The sequence below is a fragment of the Aulostomus chinensis genome, chromosome 17, assembly GCF_037954235.1.
Source record: "Aulostomus chinensis isolate RoL2024-O1b breed Wild chromosome 17, RoL_Achi_v1.0, whole genome shotgun sequence".
In the NCBI taxonomy this organism is placed as follows: domain Eukaryota; kingdom Metazoa; phylum Chordata; class Actinopteri; order Syngnathiformes; family Aulostomidae; genus Aulostomus; species Aulostomus chinensis.
Window position 1 is genome coordinate 25,094,132 of NC_141336.1, and position 14,237 is coordinate 25,108,368.

Genomic DNA, 14,237 nt, shown 5'->3' on the forward strand with positions numbered 1-14,237 from the left:
ATGAGACAATAAACGGCAGAAACATAGAAATCATACGTAGAGGCCGGCAGCAGCAGGGGGCGATGAGCTGACAGTTCATCCTCCCCAGAGACATGAGATAAGGTTTCCATCCTCCCAGAACGCCGGCGTGTTCTTGAAAGTGCCGAATATCAACGGCCAGACAACATGAACTCTCCAGACGGGTCGGCCTGGTGGCTGGGATTAGTCAGGACTGAAGGGTCTTTCTTCAAAGATCTAACTTGGAACAAATGAGGAAAGTCATTCAGGTTCATGGCTGCAATTTTGCTGCCATTCTGAAGGAAGGCCTCCAGCCGTGACCCGCTCCAGCAGGCAGATCCCAGCGCCGGCCGCTGATTCAATACAGCACCGCGGAGCTTTGAAGTTCATGATGAAAGTATATATGCTGATGGGCTTTCTTTATTCACACCGTCCACATCAAACTTGAGGGTCAGGATATAACATTGTACGATTCAAGGGACCCTTGAATTGCATTTACACACAGAAAACAAATCAAGCAAAGTGCGTTTATAAGAACAGAAACAATTTGGATTTGCTGCTGTGTTTCTGCCCTCATGTCCCATTCCTGAATGTGGGGCAGTGAAAAGTGGAACTTGGCCACAGAGTTGCTGGTGTTCTTCGCTCTACACTGCAGAAATCTGAGGGTGAACAAGGTCAACGAAGGGAGAGTATTTCAGTTTCACTTCCACCGACCCCCCCGTCTCTGTCTCTCAACTGCATTATCTGCTAAACAGATAATTTAGTGTTGCAGATGGCCAGCACTGCTGTTGGTGTGTGTGTGTGTGTGTGTGTGTGTGTGTGTGTGTGTGTGTGTGTGTGTGTGTGTGTGTGTGCGTTAGCATGAGTCAAGGTTATTGCATTCAGTTTCAAAAAAAGGGGGAAGTATTTGAGCTTGTGTTTGATAAGAGAATCATGAGTGGTCACTGGTGAAAAGATGAAGTATTAGCTGGTGAGAGAGGTCTCAAATGTGTGTAAAATTACCTGAATTAGCTTAAAAACCGGCCCAAACAAGTAAACAAATCTCCACTGCATCATTGCTGCCATCACTCAGGCTGTAATGACATCGTATCACACTGCATTGTGTTGTTTGAAGTCGTATTTAGCGATGAAGCTACACAGGTAACGGACACCTGAGTTTCAGCTCTCATGACATTCACACATGACCTTCTGGGGATGGGCGGCCCGGTGGAGCAGTGGTCCTCACCGTGGCCCCCCAGCAAGAAGGTTGTGGGTGGAGCCCCGGCTGCAGCACGGGGTCTTTCTGGGTGAGTCTCCATGTTCTCCCTGTTCCTGCTGGGTTCTCTCTGGTACTCCAGCTTCCTCCACAGTCCAAAGACATCAAGAGGGACCAGGTTAATCCAGACTCTAAATTGACCGTAGGCGTGGCTGGGAGAGCCAATGGTTGTCTGTCTCTATGTCTTTCACCTCCCTTATGTAGACGCAGTCAATAAGACTGGGTCAGAAATAACCACTCGCCTGTGATGCAAATGATCAGGAACACAGACGTTGTGGCCTCATCTCAAGACGTCCCCAGGCAACACAATGTGCTGTGATTAAATCTGACAGAAAAAGTAAGCAGCTCACCTTGGCTGATAAACATGTTTGCGTTGTCAAGGAGGGAAGACAGAAAGACCTTTCACTCTTTCTCCTTTGCGATGACCCCCCCCCCCCAAAAAAAACAAGCTGGTTTTCATTTGAACACCGAGTCAGAGATGAAGAGCCTCTCATTCGCCCCTGCTGCTGCTTGTTACAACCGTTTATCCAAATGAGAGCAGCAGTGAGTTTCATTTATTTGGTTTTCATTTCAAGCCTCAAGGCAATAAAGAGGAAAAAATGCTGCATGGATGTTTCCTAGCACTCCTGAACAACCCAGCACACAGGTGCTCCAACTGCCTTCATCATGAAAGAAATCCAGAATTATCCAGTGGCCTATGATCAATTCTCTCTCTCACACACACACACACACACACACACACACACACACACACACACACACACACACACACACTCAATCATACAGAAATACACACAAATGCTCTACACTTCCAGACAGCAATTACCATGCAGCAGATGCTGGGTAGGGGGGAGAGCGGCCGAGGCACACACGCACGGCCGTTCACTCGCGCACAATCAAAGGCCGACAAATCAGGAGGAGGACGAGTAATTGGTATCTCACACAGACAAATGTCCAACACGCTTCCTAATGTCCCACGTGTCCCTCCCTCCGTCCCCCGAGGGTGTCCTTCACCTGCTGGCTGGGAAGCGGTGCTCTGAGCTGTCAGGTGTTATTGTTGCTCAAACTTTCATCCCGTGACACACAGGGACCCCGGAAACGTGCGACACTTGATGAAGGACAGAATCTCATTATGCTGTTAACGGGGAGTCTCCTGCTTCTGCTCCTGCAACGATGAAACTTCAACGGCGGGGATGAAGGAGCACATCATTATAATGGGTATTATGCTAATATGATGTTGAACAGTCATATTCTTTTGATATGGATTAGTGTGTGTGTCTCCAGGGACCTTCTTGTTATCTGATGGATGATTTTTAAAAAGATGTCTGGTTGGGACATGAGCTGTCAAATCTGTCTATTGTTGGTGGACCAGAACGGGGGTCCATGCAGGAACCAGTGAGGCAGACAGGGTGCCTGGTCCGACCTGGACCTGAGCGCCTCCACGGCTTCCTCTGACTGACTTCCCATCTTAGTTTTGCTAGGTAACGAACACAAAACTAATGCTGGCTTGCATGATACCACCGTCACCGCAACTAGCTTCTCATTTAGTCACTCTCTACCAACCGCCGTCGTCACAGCCCTCGTTACCGGTTCAGCTCTCACTCTCGTTAGCGCTGAGGGTGACCAGCTGGAGCATTCGGTTCAACCAGCTCGCTCGCACTCGCTCACTGAACCGTTGTAGTTTCTGTGTGGACCAAAGGAAGACTTGGATTGTTCCAGACGAGAGTTTGTAAACCGTCAGTCTCCATTAGCTTCAAGCTACATAAACGCGCCTGGCTCTTCCTGCATTCTGGAGACACAAAGGAATACATTTACTGCTTTAAATATTTAACTCTTGGAACCTCTTAATCGAATATGCATGTTCTTATTAGAGCAAAAAACATAGTTCTTTTAGGAGAAACAAAGATTTTTCTTTTGGTCGGACGACCGTGTGGCTGCATGTTTCAGGTGCTTCTCTCGTCAATGTTGACGCTGCGCTTCAGCAAATGTGATGTCATGAAATCACGCAGCAACACAACTTAATTACAGAACTATTGAGAGAAGTGAAAAGGCTCTGGCGTGATTACAGCATGGACTCTGGGAGGGTGACTTCCATGGTTGCTCGCTGAAATGACTTTATTGTTATAAAAAAGGGTGGCGAGGTTTAATTGCAGCCTGTGGCAGTGCATGTGTGTCACTGCTGCAGACTCACTGGCCCCCCCCATTCCTATCTATCTCCATTTCTTTTACACAGACACACACGCGCACACAAACCCAATCAATGCAGAGGTCACCTGTGGTTCTGGTAGGGTTGTCATAGCAACAAAGAAAATGAGTGACTGGATCGGTGACGCCAACTGTACTGGAGGGGACAGCTCACATTTTTCAGGAAAAGTAAGTGAAGGAAATGTCATCTGGTACGACGTAATTTATTTCCCTGTAAATCAAGTCGTTCATGTCGTCTAATTTCCCAGGAATATACGGCGGATCTGTGTTACGAGTCGGCCCCTGACCTTATAGCTTATTATGAGTGATGTCACAAACGTGCGGAGGCGGCGTGGGGTTTTGTATTTTCTTCTCCTCCTGCTGCAGTTCCTGCTGCAGTTCTTGAGACAGACTGTGTTCATACACAGACCTGAAATCAAGAATGAGGGACTATGAGGGACAGGGTCACCAGGGTCAAACCCGTCTGGCTCTTAGTGAGCATCTTTGGTCCCCGTGGACCCGGGCTCCAGGCTCCAGACCAGGGGCCACGCTCTGCCTTCCCTATGAGCCCCACATCCAGTGTGTGTGTTCATGTTTTGAGGTGTGAGAGGTTTGTGTCCTCTCAGGTGTACTTCCTAGTTCTGTTCGTCACAGGTGGCTAAATGCAGATGTGGATGATTTTTGGATGCTTGAAGTGATTCGTCCCCCCACAGATGTTTTTCTGGAGAGAGCATGCAGTACTGGTTCGCCTCTCAACTACGAACAGCAAGTTTTTCATCCCCTCTTGCACGACTTCACTGTGAGTCCAGAATGCAGGAAGAGCCAGCTACGTGTATTGACGTTCAAGCTAACGGCACGCCGTGGCTAACAACTGCTACTGATTAGAAGCAAGGACATCACTCGCTGTGCTGCGCTGTGTATGAACAGATTTTTATTCAGCTAAAACACACACACACACACACACACACACACACACACACACACACACACACACACACACACACACACATAGCTCGTGGAGTGTGAGGAGATATTGACTGAATCACACAGAAATCCTATTGGACGAGAACGTCGGCCTCCACCTTTAACCTCGCTGTTCTCCTCGACTCAATAAGCCATCGACTATACAGACAAACTCGTGTCAGATAAGACCCGCCCACTTGAAGCCTGGCAACCAATCAATACTTCTGTGAAGATGATGGGGGGGGGGGGGGGGGGGGGCTGTGTGCGTCACGTTTCTTTGATAGCTTAATTTAGTCTGACACTCTGGGTGCCTGTTAAAAGTTGATCCTGATCAGCTGACACGCGTCCACATATGTGAAAAGGTCACACAGGCTGACTGGGTGATGTCAGATGGAATCGATGACCTTTGGAACCAGTCCACATTAAAATTGCTGACCAGATCTACTGGATTACTTTGAGTTGCTGCTTCTCTGTAGCCATGGCGGCTACTAACTCGCCGTCAGCGACGTTTTTATAAAACCTCTCGAGGCTTCGGGACACTCGATTGACTCAGAAACGCAGAATGGAGATGTTTCATGCTTTCATTGTGGATTTGTTGAGGTCCACATTTAAAAGCTGCTCTCCTGTGCTTTCCTCTGAAACTCCAGCGGAGTTTTGTGGACTAAACTATAAAATGTCCATCACGGTGATATTTAATATTTTTGTCTTATCACGTTTATTTCCATTGTCTGTTTTTCCTCATTTCTTTGGTCTGATCCATCCACTCTGTATAACCACTGTTTTACTGCCAGTCTTCATTGCTCGACACTTCCTGCCATTCTAACATAGCCTTCTGTCAGTGCGGCGTTCACTTTTACTGCACTGTTCACTATAATCAAAGAAGAAAGGGATTCCAGTGTGTCATTGACCCCCTTGATGAAGTAGTTGAGCGTCATTCATCAACACATAATTAGTTCATTTATTAGTCTGGAATCTGATCTGATCTGCCATTATGAAGAAAAATACGTGTCTGACTTATGGAACTTCAGAATGTTTCAGTGACTCTTCAACTGAAATGTGCATTTTGTCTCTCAGGTGAGCGCAAATGGAGCTCGCAAAGATGTTTCTCCCTTGTTGTTTCCCTGCTACATTCCTTTGTTCCTGACTCCAGAATGCAGGAAGAGCCAGCCACGTAGATTCAGCTTGAAGCTAAACTGTCATCAGAAACGTCTGTGAGCGAACTCTCGAGCGCAGCGTCTGGTGGGATCTCTGCGGGTGAAGCGTTTTCTCACCAAGCAACCTTTTTTGCTTCATTCTCAACATTGTTCATTTCTGAGGGTCAGGAGGTTCACCAGGGCGACAGCGTGTGTGTGTGTGTGTGTGTGTGTGTGTGTGTGTGTGTGTGTGTGTGTGCGCGCGTGTAGGAGTCACTCACTCCCACACTGATGAACTCAGCAAAACGCTCTTGTTTTCGCTCGCTGTGCAGTTCTATCTTACAAAAAAGAAAGCAACCCTTCATTCCCCGAGGTCGGCGCGCTAAAGGCTCCCTCAGAACACCGGCCCTCCGAGGCATGGAGGTGAGTTACAAAGGAGAGGGCTCTCATTGTGACCAGGCGAAGACTCACCTGTGGAAGAATCCCTCCGTCTGATCAGCAGGCTGACGTGCTGCACCTGTCAGCTGCTGGGAGTTTCCAGGTGAAGCTGAAGATCATCTGAGGGAGGAAACTTTCATGGAAGAAGAAAACAGAAGCGTCAGGCTGTGACCGGTTCAGCGTTCAGGGTCTCATATGTCCTTGTGTCATGTTTGACAGACAGGATGTGAACTGAGTCACATGATGCAGTCAATGAACATCAGCGTAATGAATCATCTGACGGATTCGGAAGCTGAGTGACAGAAGCATCAGATCTCCTCTGTCTGGTTTTTGCAGAGGCTTTTCACTCCCATACAAAGTTGGACAGAACTCCCGTCCACAGAGCTGCGAGGACGGCCGGCTCCTGGTCGCGCCATAAACTGTTACACCTCCAGGATCCTTTTTAAAACCTTAATTCTGTGAATTCCCCTTTTCAATTTCTAATCCTTTTCCTCCAACAGACTGTGTATCAGGCTGTGAGCCCCTGGCCTCTAAACCAGTGTGAGGCTGCTGCACACAGCACTTCAAAGACTCGCCTGCAAAAGAGGTTTTTATCAACCTCAACGAGATTAAGACCACGTTGGCCCTTATAATTCCAACCACTGCAAACATCTGTGCTTCCTAACGGTTCCCTTGTTATACAGACTTCTTTAAAAGCTGGTGTCCTCACAGCTGAGCTCCTCTCTGACTTAATCTCATACAACTGGAATGTTGCAGTCGGGTCCAGTTTGAGACGTGGAACCGAGGTCAGGGGTTGAGCCGGGGCGATAAAACCATCGCTCTCTGAAACGGGACGCAGTTTCTTCACTTTCACAGAGGACTTTTTAAAGTACTTTTTGGTGAACTTACTGATGGCTTTTGTTTCTGTTATTTGATGATTATTATTACAGTCATTGAGTGGAGTTGTATTTTTCTCACCCCTGAACCCGTGATGCGAGTGTTTGAGTTAACACACTGGTTCATGTTGGCGGAAGAATCATAAAACAATAAAATCTTTTTGGCCATCGGTGAAATTAATGGCTGTGACCTTCACGAACCCCGCAACACAAAATATTTGCTCATTTGCCTCCCGGTTTCAAGTTCAACAGCCAAAATATTCAACATATCGATCTGATATCCTTAAAAATCCTTACATGTCAACAAGTTATGTGTGGGGAAGGAACTGCTGGACTCTCACATCCAGACGAGCTCTCAGGAGGAACGCACGTGGACGCTGTCCTCAAGTGGCAGCCTCGAAGGAGAAGAGGAACCGGAGTTTACAAGGTAGAGGAACCCGAATTTGAGCTGCTCATCTTTTCGACACACTGACAGATGGAAAGTTCCAACAGAAGCATCATTCTCTCACCGACGCTCCACTGCCACACACACACACACACACACACACACACACACACACACACACACACACACACACCTACCTGTCCTCTCGAGAGCTCAAAAAAATGCCTGACACAAAGGGAACGGCAATTCATTCTCAACTTTTTTCATTCATCAGTTATTGCCTGTGACGACACTCGTTGCCATAGCAACTGCCTCCCCTTTTAACCTGCTTTGACAGGTATGTCAGGGTTTTTTTTTTCTAGTCAGTAGTCACTGTTTTATTCCTTTTTCCTGCATTCTTCAGTCTCTTTGTGTGCTCTTGTGTTTTTTATTCATGCATATCAAAGCGGGTAGACAGATTGAGTCAAAGCGGCATAAACATCGGCGGCGAGATGAACCTCCTGTGTGCATCGCTAATGGAGCCTTCAGCACCCCGGCTGTCACTGTCTTTGTTTGCCTTGATAGGAATAAGTTGTTGTTCACAGATGAGCTTCGTGCTTCTCGATAAGGATCGATAAACAATTACTGGTCTCTTTGCCTGTGTGGTTTTATCAAGCCGGGTCCCCCCGGGAGGCACGTGGACCGACCTGGACCGGCTGCAGTCTGGCGGACACACGGACGCTCTTCAGGGGGAAACCTGAACACTGCTGTATTTGCTAAAAGGGGCTCTCGCCATTCGGACCCTGCTCTGCTCTGTGACATGAGGGTGCGTCTGCTGTTGGTAGCAGACGATGGCGTTGGTGCCCTCACGGCCTCTCAACCACAGCGACAGAGGAAAATGAACCCCGTCTCTTTCTTCTTCTCTCTATCCTGGTGCTGAAGCGACCTGTCTGGGTTCACTGCTGATGTCCTTTTTTCCGTCCAGATACACTGAATTTGATTCATGCGTCAAACCGGACATTAAGTTGCCATAAACTGCCTCCATTCCCGTGACGGTCACTCGCCTCCACACCAGGTGAGGGACACCAGCTCACCGGTGGTCACAGGGACTTCTGATGTTAATACAACCACTCAGAATCACTTGCCGTCAAATGCTGTGAGATCCTGGACTGACCGTCCGCCTGCACCGACGCAGGTGACAAGCAAACTAGACCTGAACGGGTGGGGCGGCGCTCCAGTACAGAGAGAGAGAGGAATAAACCACGCCTGGGGAGACGGGGCCCTGCGGAGGCTGCGGGGACAGGCTGATGCTGTGCTGAGCTAAGTGGTCCCAGGGGGACTGAGATAATAGCGATGCTGGCGACAGGCAATTATACCGGCTCTATCAGACACAAACACACACACACACACACACACACACACACACACACACAGTCCTCAACACCTGAATAACATCATGTAATTACAAGTTTGATTGCTATGTATTGCAATGCTTCACCATTTCAATAGAATAAAACAAATCTGTATGTATAACTTCTGTTTCCAAGTTGAACAATGTACAGTACTCAAGTGAGGCCCATCACAGTGACCTTTGACCTCTGACAACAAAAGAACAAGACAAAGACAACAGAGCTCACAAACAAGACCCAAGGACAAGAACCGCACACCCAAGTGGATCAGAACCTGTTCACAAATGAGCAGATTCACAGACGCAGAATCAACCGTGACGATCTCCCGTGTGGGGGGGCGAGGTCATCATACACGCAAGCCTACTAGACTCGACAGCTCCTGAGGGCAGACGTGAGGAGGGCGGAGCACAGAGAGGAAGGCGGGCTCTCTCGTGCTGCGTCGCTCACACAGGTCGACGTCACTCATCAAGTTTTGTCTCCATTAAAGAAAACAAAGTCAAAACCCAGCAGTAAAGAACTAACGGGCAGCTGTCGTCCCGCAGCCCCGCAACTCAAGCTGAGCAGAACAGGAGACGTTCAGACGTCAGAGTTCCTCTGACCTCGAGGCTGCTAAATCCTCCAGTCCAGTGAATGCATGAATTAATTGTTTTCAGCAGAACTGCCTCAACTAATTAGAAGATAACATCTTGTCAAAGGGAGCTCAGCCATGTCTGCCTGTAAAATATACAAAACAGTGAATAATTAAACGCTCTCGTTTTGGACTCCAGCGAAACTTTAGTGGCAGAAATAAAGAACTTTTTTTTGTCTTTTGGCTGAACTTCTCCAATTCATTCCTTGGCTTTGTAGACGACGACTCATTTGTGTTCAAAATTATTTTTTAGACTTCTGCCAACTCTACAAACCATTTAAGATGATAAACGTGGTGTATGATTGAAAAGTGACTGTCTGGAGCACGTCCCACTCCACATTTAACAGTGTGACTGAGTGACATCAAACCACACTGTAAAACAACGTTTCTGTGAGTGCATCACACACACACACACACACACACACACACACACACACACACACACACACACACACACACACACACTCAACCAAAAGATTTAAAACCAAAGGTGTTTTGTATCACCATCAAGCTGCACAGATGAAGCTGAAGTGACTCATTTATCAACACATGCAACCGCATCTATGTCTTTGTGTGTGTGTGTGTGTGTGTGTGTGTGTGTGTATGTAAGTGCTGCTGGCCAAACACACACTCTCCCTCACTTTCCATCACACACGCAGCCAAGGTGTTTTTCTTTTAGCTCAACATGTTATAGCTAATCCTTTCTGGGTTATCTCTCTAGCACAGACACTGACACAGACTGTGTGTGTGTGTGTGTGTGAGTGTGTGTGTTTGTGAGTGAGAGAGAGAGAGAGAGAGAGAGAGAGAGATTAGCTGCATTAGCAGTTAAGGGGTTCAACCATTTTCTCACCCTAAGGCTGAGGGTTGTCTGTCGGCGTGAGTGAGCTCAGGCAGTGTGTGCACATGCGTGTGCTGCATATATGTGCGTGCGTGCGTGTGTGTGTGTGTGTACTCAGGTGTGCCCCGCGACTGTGTTCAAGTGTAACAAACGTGAAGGCCAAACTAAATCACCTGCAGCAGCCAGGGAAAAGCTGGACTGAGGCATTTTGAGCGGATTGTGGCATTTTCCTCCTCCAGCTGTTTGCATTCTGATGCTGCTGCCATGCCCTCACAAGAATCCCGCTAACTTTCCCCAACAGTCGGCGGATGGAGTGACGTGACACAGATTTTTGCTTGGCGTAACAGAAGGGCATTTCTGAAAAGGGTGACAATCAATAAGGAAGATGCTTTGGGAGGATCCGGCTAATTAGCTTGCAGGCACGCACACAAAGTCTCCCAAACACAACGCAGTCGACGGAGTCTGAAAACTGATGTGACACTGGGATTTATTGCATTTTAATTATTTAAGTGTGTGCGGCGTGTTGAATGGGAAAGATGGGGTGAGGCAGAGCGGAAGATAAATGCAGAGAATATGAAGCAGAGATAAAAGGAAAGTCATTTGTCTGGGAAGTTCCATCATCCATTCTGCTAGAATAACAGTCACAGAAAAATCATGAATTAGTAAACGCCAGTGTTCTTACATGTTGCTGGTTAAAGGCCAGTTGATGGGGGGGTACTCCACCTTCAGTTTGTCCTGATCTGGACTAAGACACCTGATCATGCTCTGATTCCTTCTTGGTGAGGCGTGGTTGCGTTTCCTTTTAATATCAAAATGAAATATTTATTAATTTCAGTTTACAAATGTGGTTAAAGTGCTGTTCTGCGTTTATGAGCCTTTTTTGTACTTGAGGTTGCGACTCGACTGTGTAAGAGAACAAACATATTCCTTCCATCCCTCCATCTTCCCCCTCTTCTCCTGTTGAGGGTAGTGGGGGTGGAGCCTATCCCAGCAGCCTTCCCCCTGGACAGGTCACCAGTCCATGGCAGGGCCAACACATAGAGACAGACAACCATTGGCTCTCCCAGCCACGCCTACGGTCAATTTAGAGTCTGGATTAACCTGGTATTTATCTACTGAAGAGTAGTTTTTGTACCTTGACCTTGATGATTCTCTCTAAGAATTAGATGGAACCTCCTCTAGGGGGACCCGGTGTCCAAGGGGACCCGGCATCCAGGGGGACCTGGCGTCCAGGGGGACCTGGCGTCTCACCTCCAGGTCCGAGGACTCGTTCCCTCGCTGCTCCGTGATTCAACTGTCAGAAAAAAGAACAGCAACGTGATAAACTGCAGGGACTTGCTGTGCATAGAAGTGTCATTTGTGTCTATTGGAGTTTGACTGCAGGTCAGTGAGCATGAGATACCAAACGTGTGACCTTTCACTAATTATATTTGTTTTATTATATTAAAATGGTGAGGCATCATCACGTCAACAAACTCCTCGCTGTGGAAAACTGCACACACCCGGAGCAGCTGCAGCTCATCTACTCTTGGGCTTGTGTTTCCCTCAGTTTCCAGTCTCTATGCTAAGCTAAGCTAACTAGCAGCCAGTTCCAGCAACAGTGATGTCGTTCTGTTGTGTTACGCTAACACCCTGCAGGTAGACTCCTGGTGCTCACCAGCCCTCAGTGGAGCACTGGCTTTGTTGAAGCAGCGTATTGAAAACATGGGTTTTTATTTCGGCGCATGGAGTTGAAGTAGGAGAAGACAGACTTGATGAGGGACAGAACAGAGAACTGACGCATGTTCGCAGGCTCGGACTCGCTTCAGCTGGGATGCTAACAGGGAGTGATTGGAAGCCACGTTTTACTACTGTTGAGAAAGTGTATGTACGTGCGTGTGAGAGTGAGAAGTCAGAGAGACGCGGCTACGCAGGTCCCAGGAGTAATTCAAAATAGATTAGAGATGTGAGAAAGATCTTCAGATAAATATGTGCTCGCTCTCTCTCCTACCACACACACACACACACACACACACACACACACACACACACACACACACGCGCGGCTCTCTTCAGCTGGGTGTGTCCGCTGCAACTGAAGTGGCGGAGCTGAGCTCTCTGCTCTCAGACAGGGATCTCTGCCTTCCTCACTGCTGCTTGGAGCCATGCAGGACAAAGTCCAACCCTGTGGCCTAAAGTCAAGAATATTCACTGTGAGTAAAACAGGAGAGCCACAAACGCAGCCCATCAACCCGTGGAGGGTGGAGACGGTGGGGAGGGAGGAGGAGGTCCACAGCCTCGTTCCACTTTCAGCTCACAATTTTTTTTGTTGTTTATTGGTTTCCTCTTCGTTCTTTCATGTTCATGTGGTGTGGCGCAAAAAAGACAACTCACGTCACACATGAGGATCTTGATCAATGAGCAAACTCACTCACGGACAACTGAGCCTCCACAAACAGGGAGGATTTCACAGATTTAGTGTGAAAATGGGAGCTGTGGCTTTGGAAGGAGGTTCCTGCCAATGTGACCACGATTCAGTGAATGTTCAGTGTGCAGCATCCATGAGTGAAACAGAGGAGCTCCAGCCTGCCAGCCTGTGAGTGAGTGAGTGAGTGAGTGAGTGAGTGTGTGTGTGTGTGTGTGTGTGGAGGTTAAGTGTGTGTGCTTTTGTGTGTTTGGGGAATAACTGATGCTTGTATTCATGCAACCTGATTAAATAGTTGCGTGTGTGTGTGTGTGCTTCTGTTAATTGCCTGCAGCTTCAGTCACACACCACTTCTGATTCAGACATTTTATTTGGTCTTTTTCTTCCTAAACTCATCCACCCTTTGTCTCCTCATCTCTCCATCCCTCCTCCCCTCTTTGACTTCGCCCTCTTTCCTCATCCTTTAATATTTCTTCTCTTCATCTCTAAGAGGGGTAGGTAATGACCATCATCCCACCAGCCGTCATTCCGGACATATCAGGGTCATTCCAAGTGACAGTGACCTTTGACCCCCCACATCATCGCTGGTCATCCTCCAGCGCCACAGCACATTTGTGGCAGACTTGAGATAAAAGTTGCCATGTTCCTTTAACAGGCACGTCAGTGGGAGTGAAACGATACAAACAGAACCATCTGGGAGTGTTTCAGCTACTTCTTTAACACTGGCTGGCAGTAAGAGGGTGAAATACAGAAACAAAAACAACAAAGAGAGGATTAAAAGATTGAATTCAACCTCAAGTGGGACACAAATCAAGCACAGTGTGGATTAAGTATGAAATACATCATGCAGGTCTTGTTCAACATACCAGCACTGATAAACATGAAAGAAACACACCACTGCTGGCATCCAAGAGGCTTACAGAGAGGATAAGGAATCATGGATTGTAAGGGAGAGATGGAAGAGATCGGGCTTGAAGGAAACCCTGGACACATCGACTGGCAGCAAAAGCTAAACGGGAGGAAGCAGCCTGCAGTCCAGCGAACATGGAGCCCGTCCAACCACTAGAGGAATGAATGGCTTCCAAAATACACCAGCGGAACAAAGATTCATGACTGAGAGGAGAAGCGACGTGTACACGGACGAGAGCTGGACTTCCCCCAGCAGGGCTGGAGGCTTCACCGTGTAGCAGCGGAAGGTAAATCACGGTGTTATGAAGACGGAGGAGCACCAGCAGCCACAACCCCTGGCAGCTTCGCCATGTACATTTACATAAATACTAGTCCTCCTCCGTGTTGTTAAGAGTATTAAACACTTGAGACTAATCCTGTTTTAACAGATAAACGTGATTAACTACGGTTTACTGTGCAGGTAAATACGCGAATAGTTTGTAATGATTTTTTTAAATGAACAAATGTGAGATTATTCCTCAAAAGACCTCCTTTATTAGATGTTCAATAGTTTATTGTGCTGCCAACCAACATGGAGGCTGCTGGTTTGGTTCCCCTTTGTTTGCCGTCCAACCAGACATAGTTGGCCAGGAGGACGATGGTCTGTGTCCTGGTCGCTGCGTTAGCGCCTCCGCTAGCTGGTCAGGGCACCTGCTCAGGGTGAGGGGGAACTAGGGAGGACTGTGTGGCCCTGACGGGATGTCGTCCTGGTGGAACTCCTCCACGTCAGGTGAGGAGATGCAGCTGTGGCCTCCAGTGGCACAGGACGGGGCCTCAACTCTGACCAGGCGTAAAATCCAC

At 47.9% G+C, this 14,237-nt stretch overlaps 1 long non-coding RNA gene across 2 annotated transcripts in view; it reads right to left on the minus strand.

The window, feature by feature from the left end:
• The window catches only part of LOC147246912 (uncharacterized), a 73,362-nt gene that overhangs the window by 8,771 nt on the left and 50,354 nt on the right, over window positions 1-14,237 (minus strand). For both annotated transcript variants that reach the window (XR_015109782.1, XR_015109783.1), the window contains 4 exons: window positions 11,220-11,378; window positions 10,767-10,883; window positions 6,004-6,103; window positions 37-234 (listed from right to left, as the gene is read on the minus strand). This is a non-coding gene — a long non-coding RNA (uncharacterized LOC147246912). The remainder of the gene's footprint in view (window positions 1-36; window positions 235-6,003; window positions 6,104-10,766; window positions 10,884-11,219; window positions 11,379-14,237) is intronic.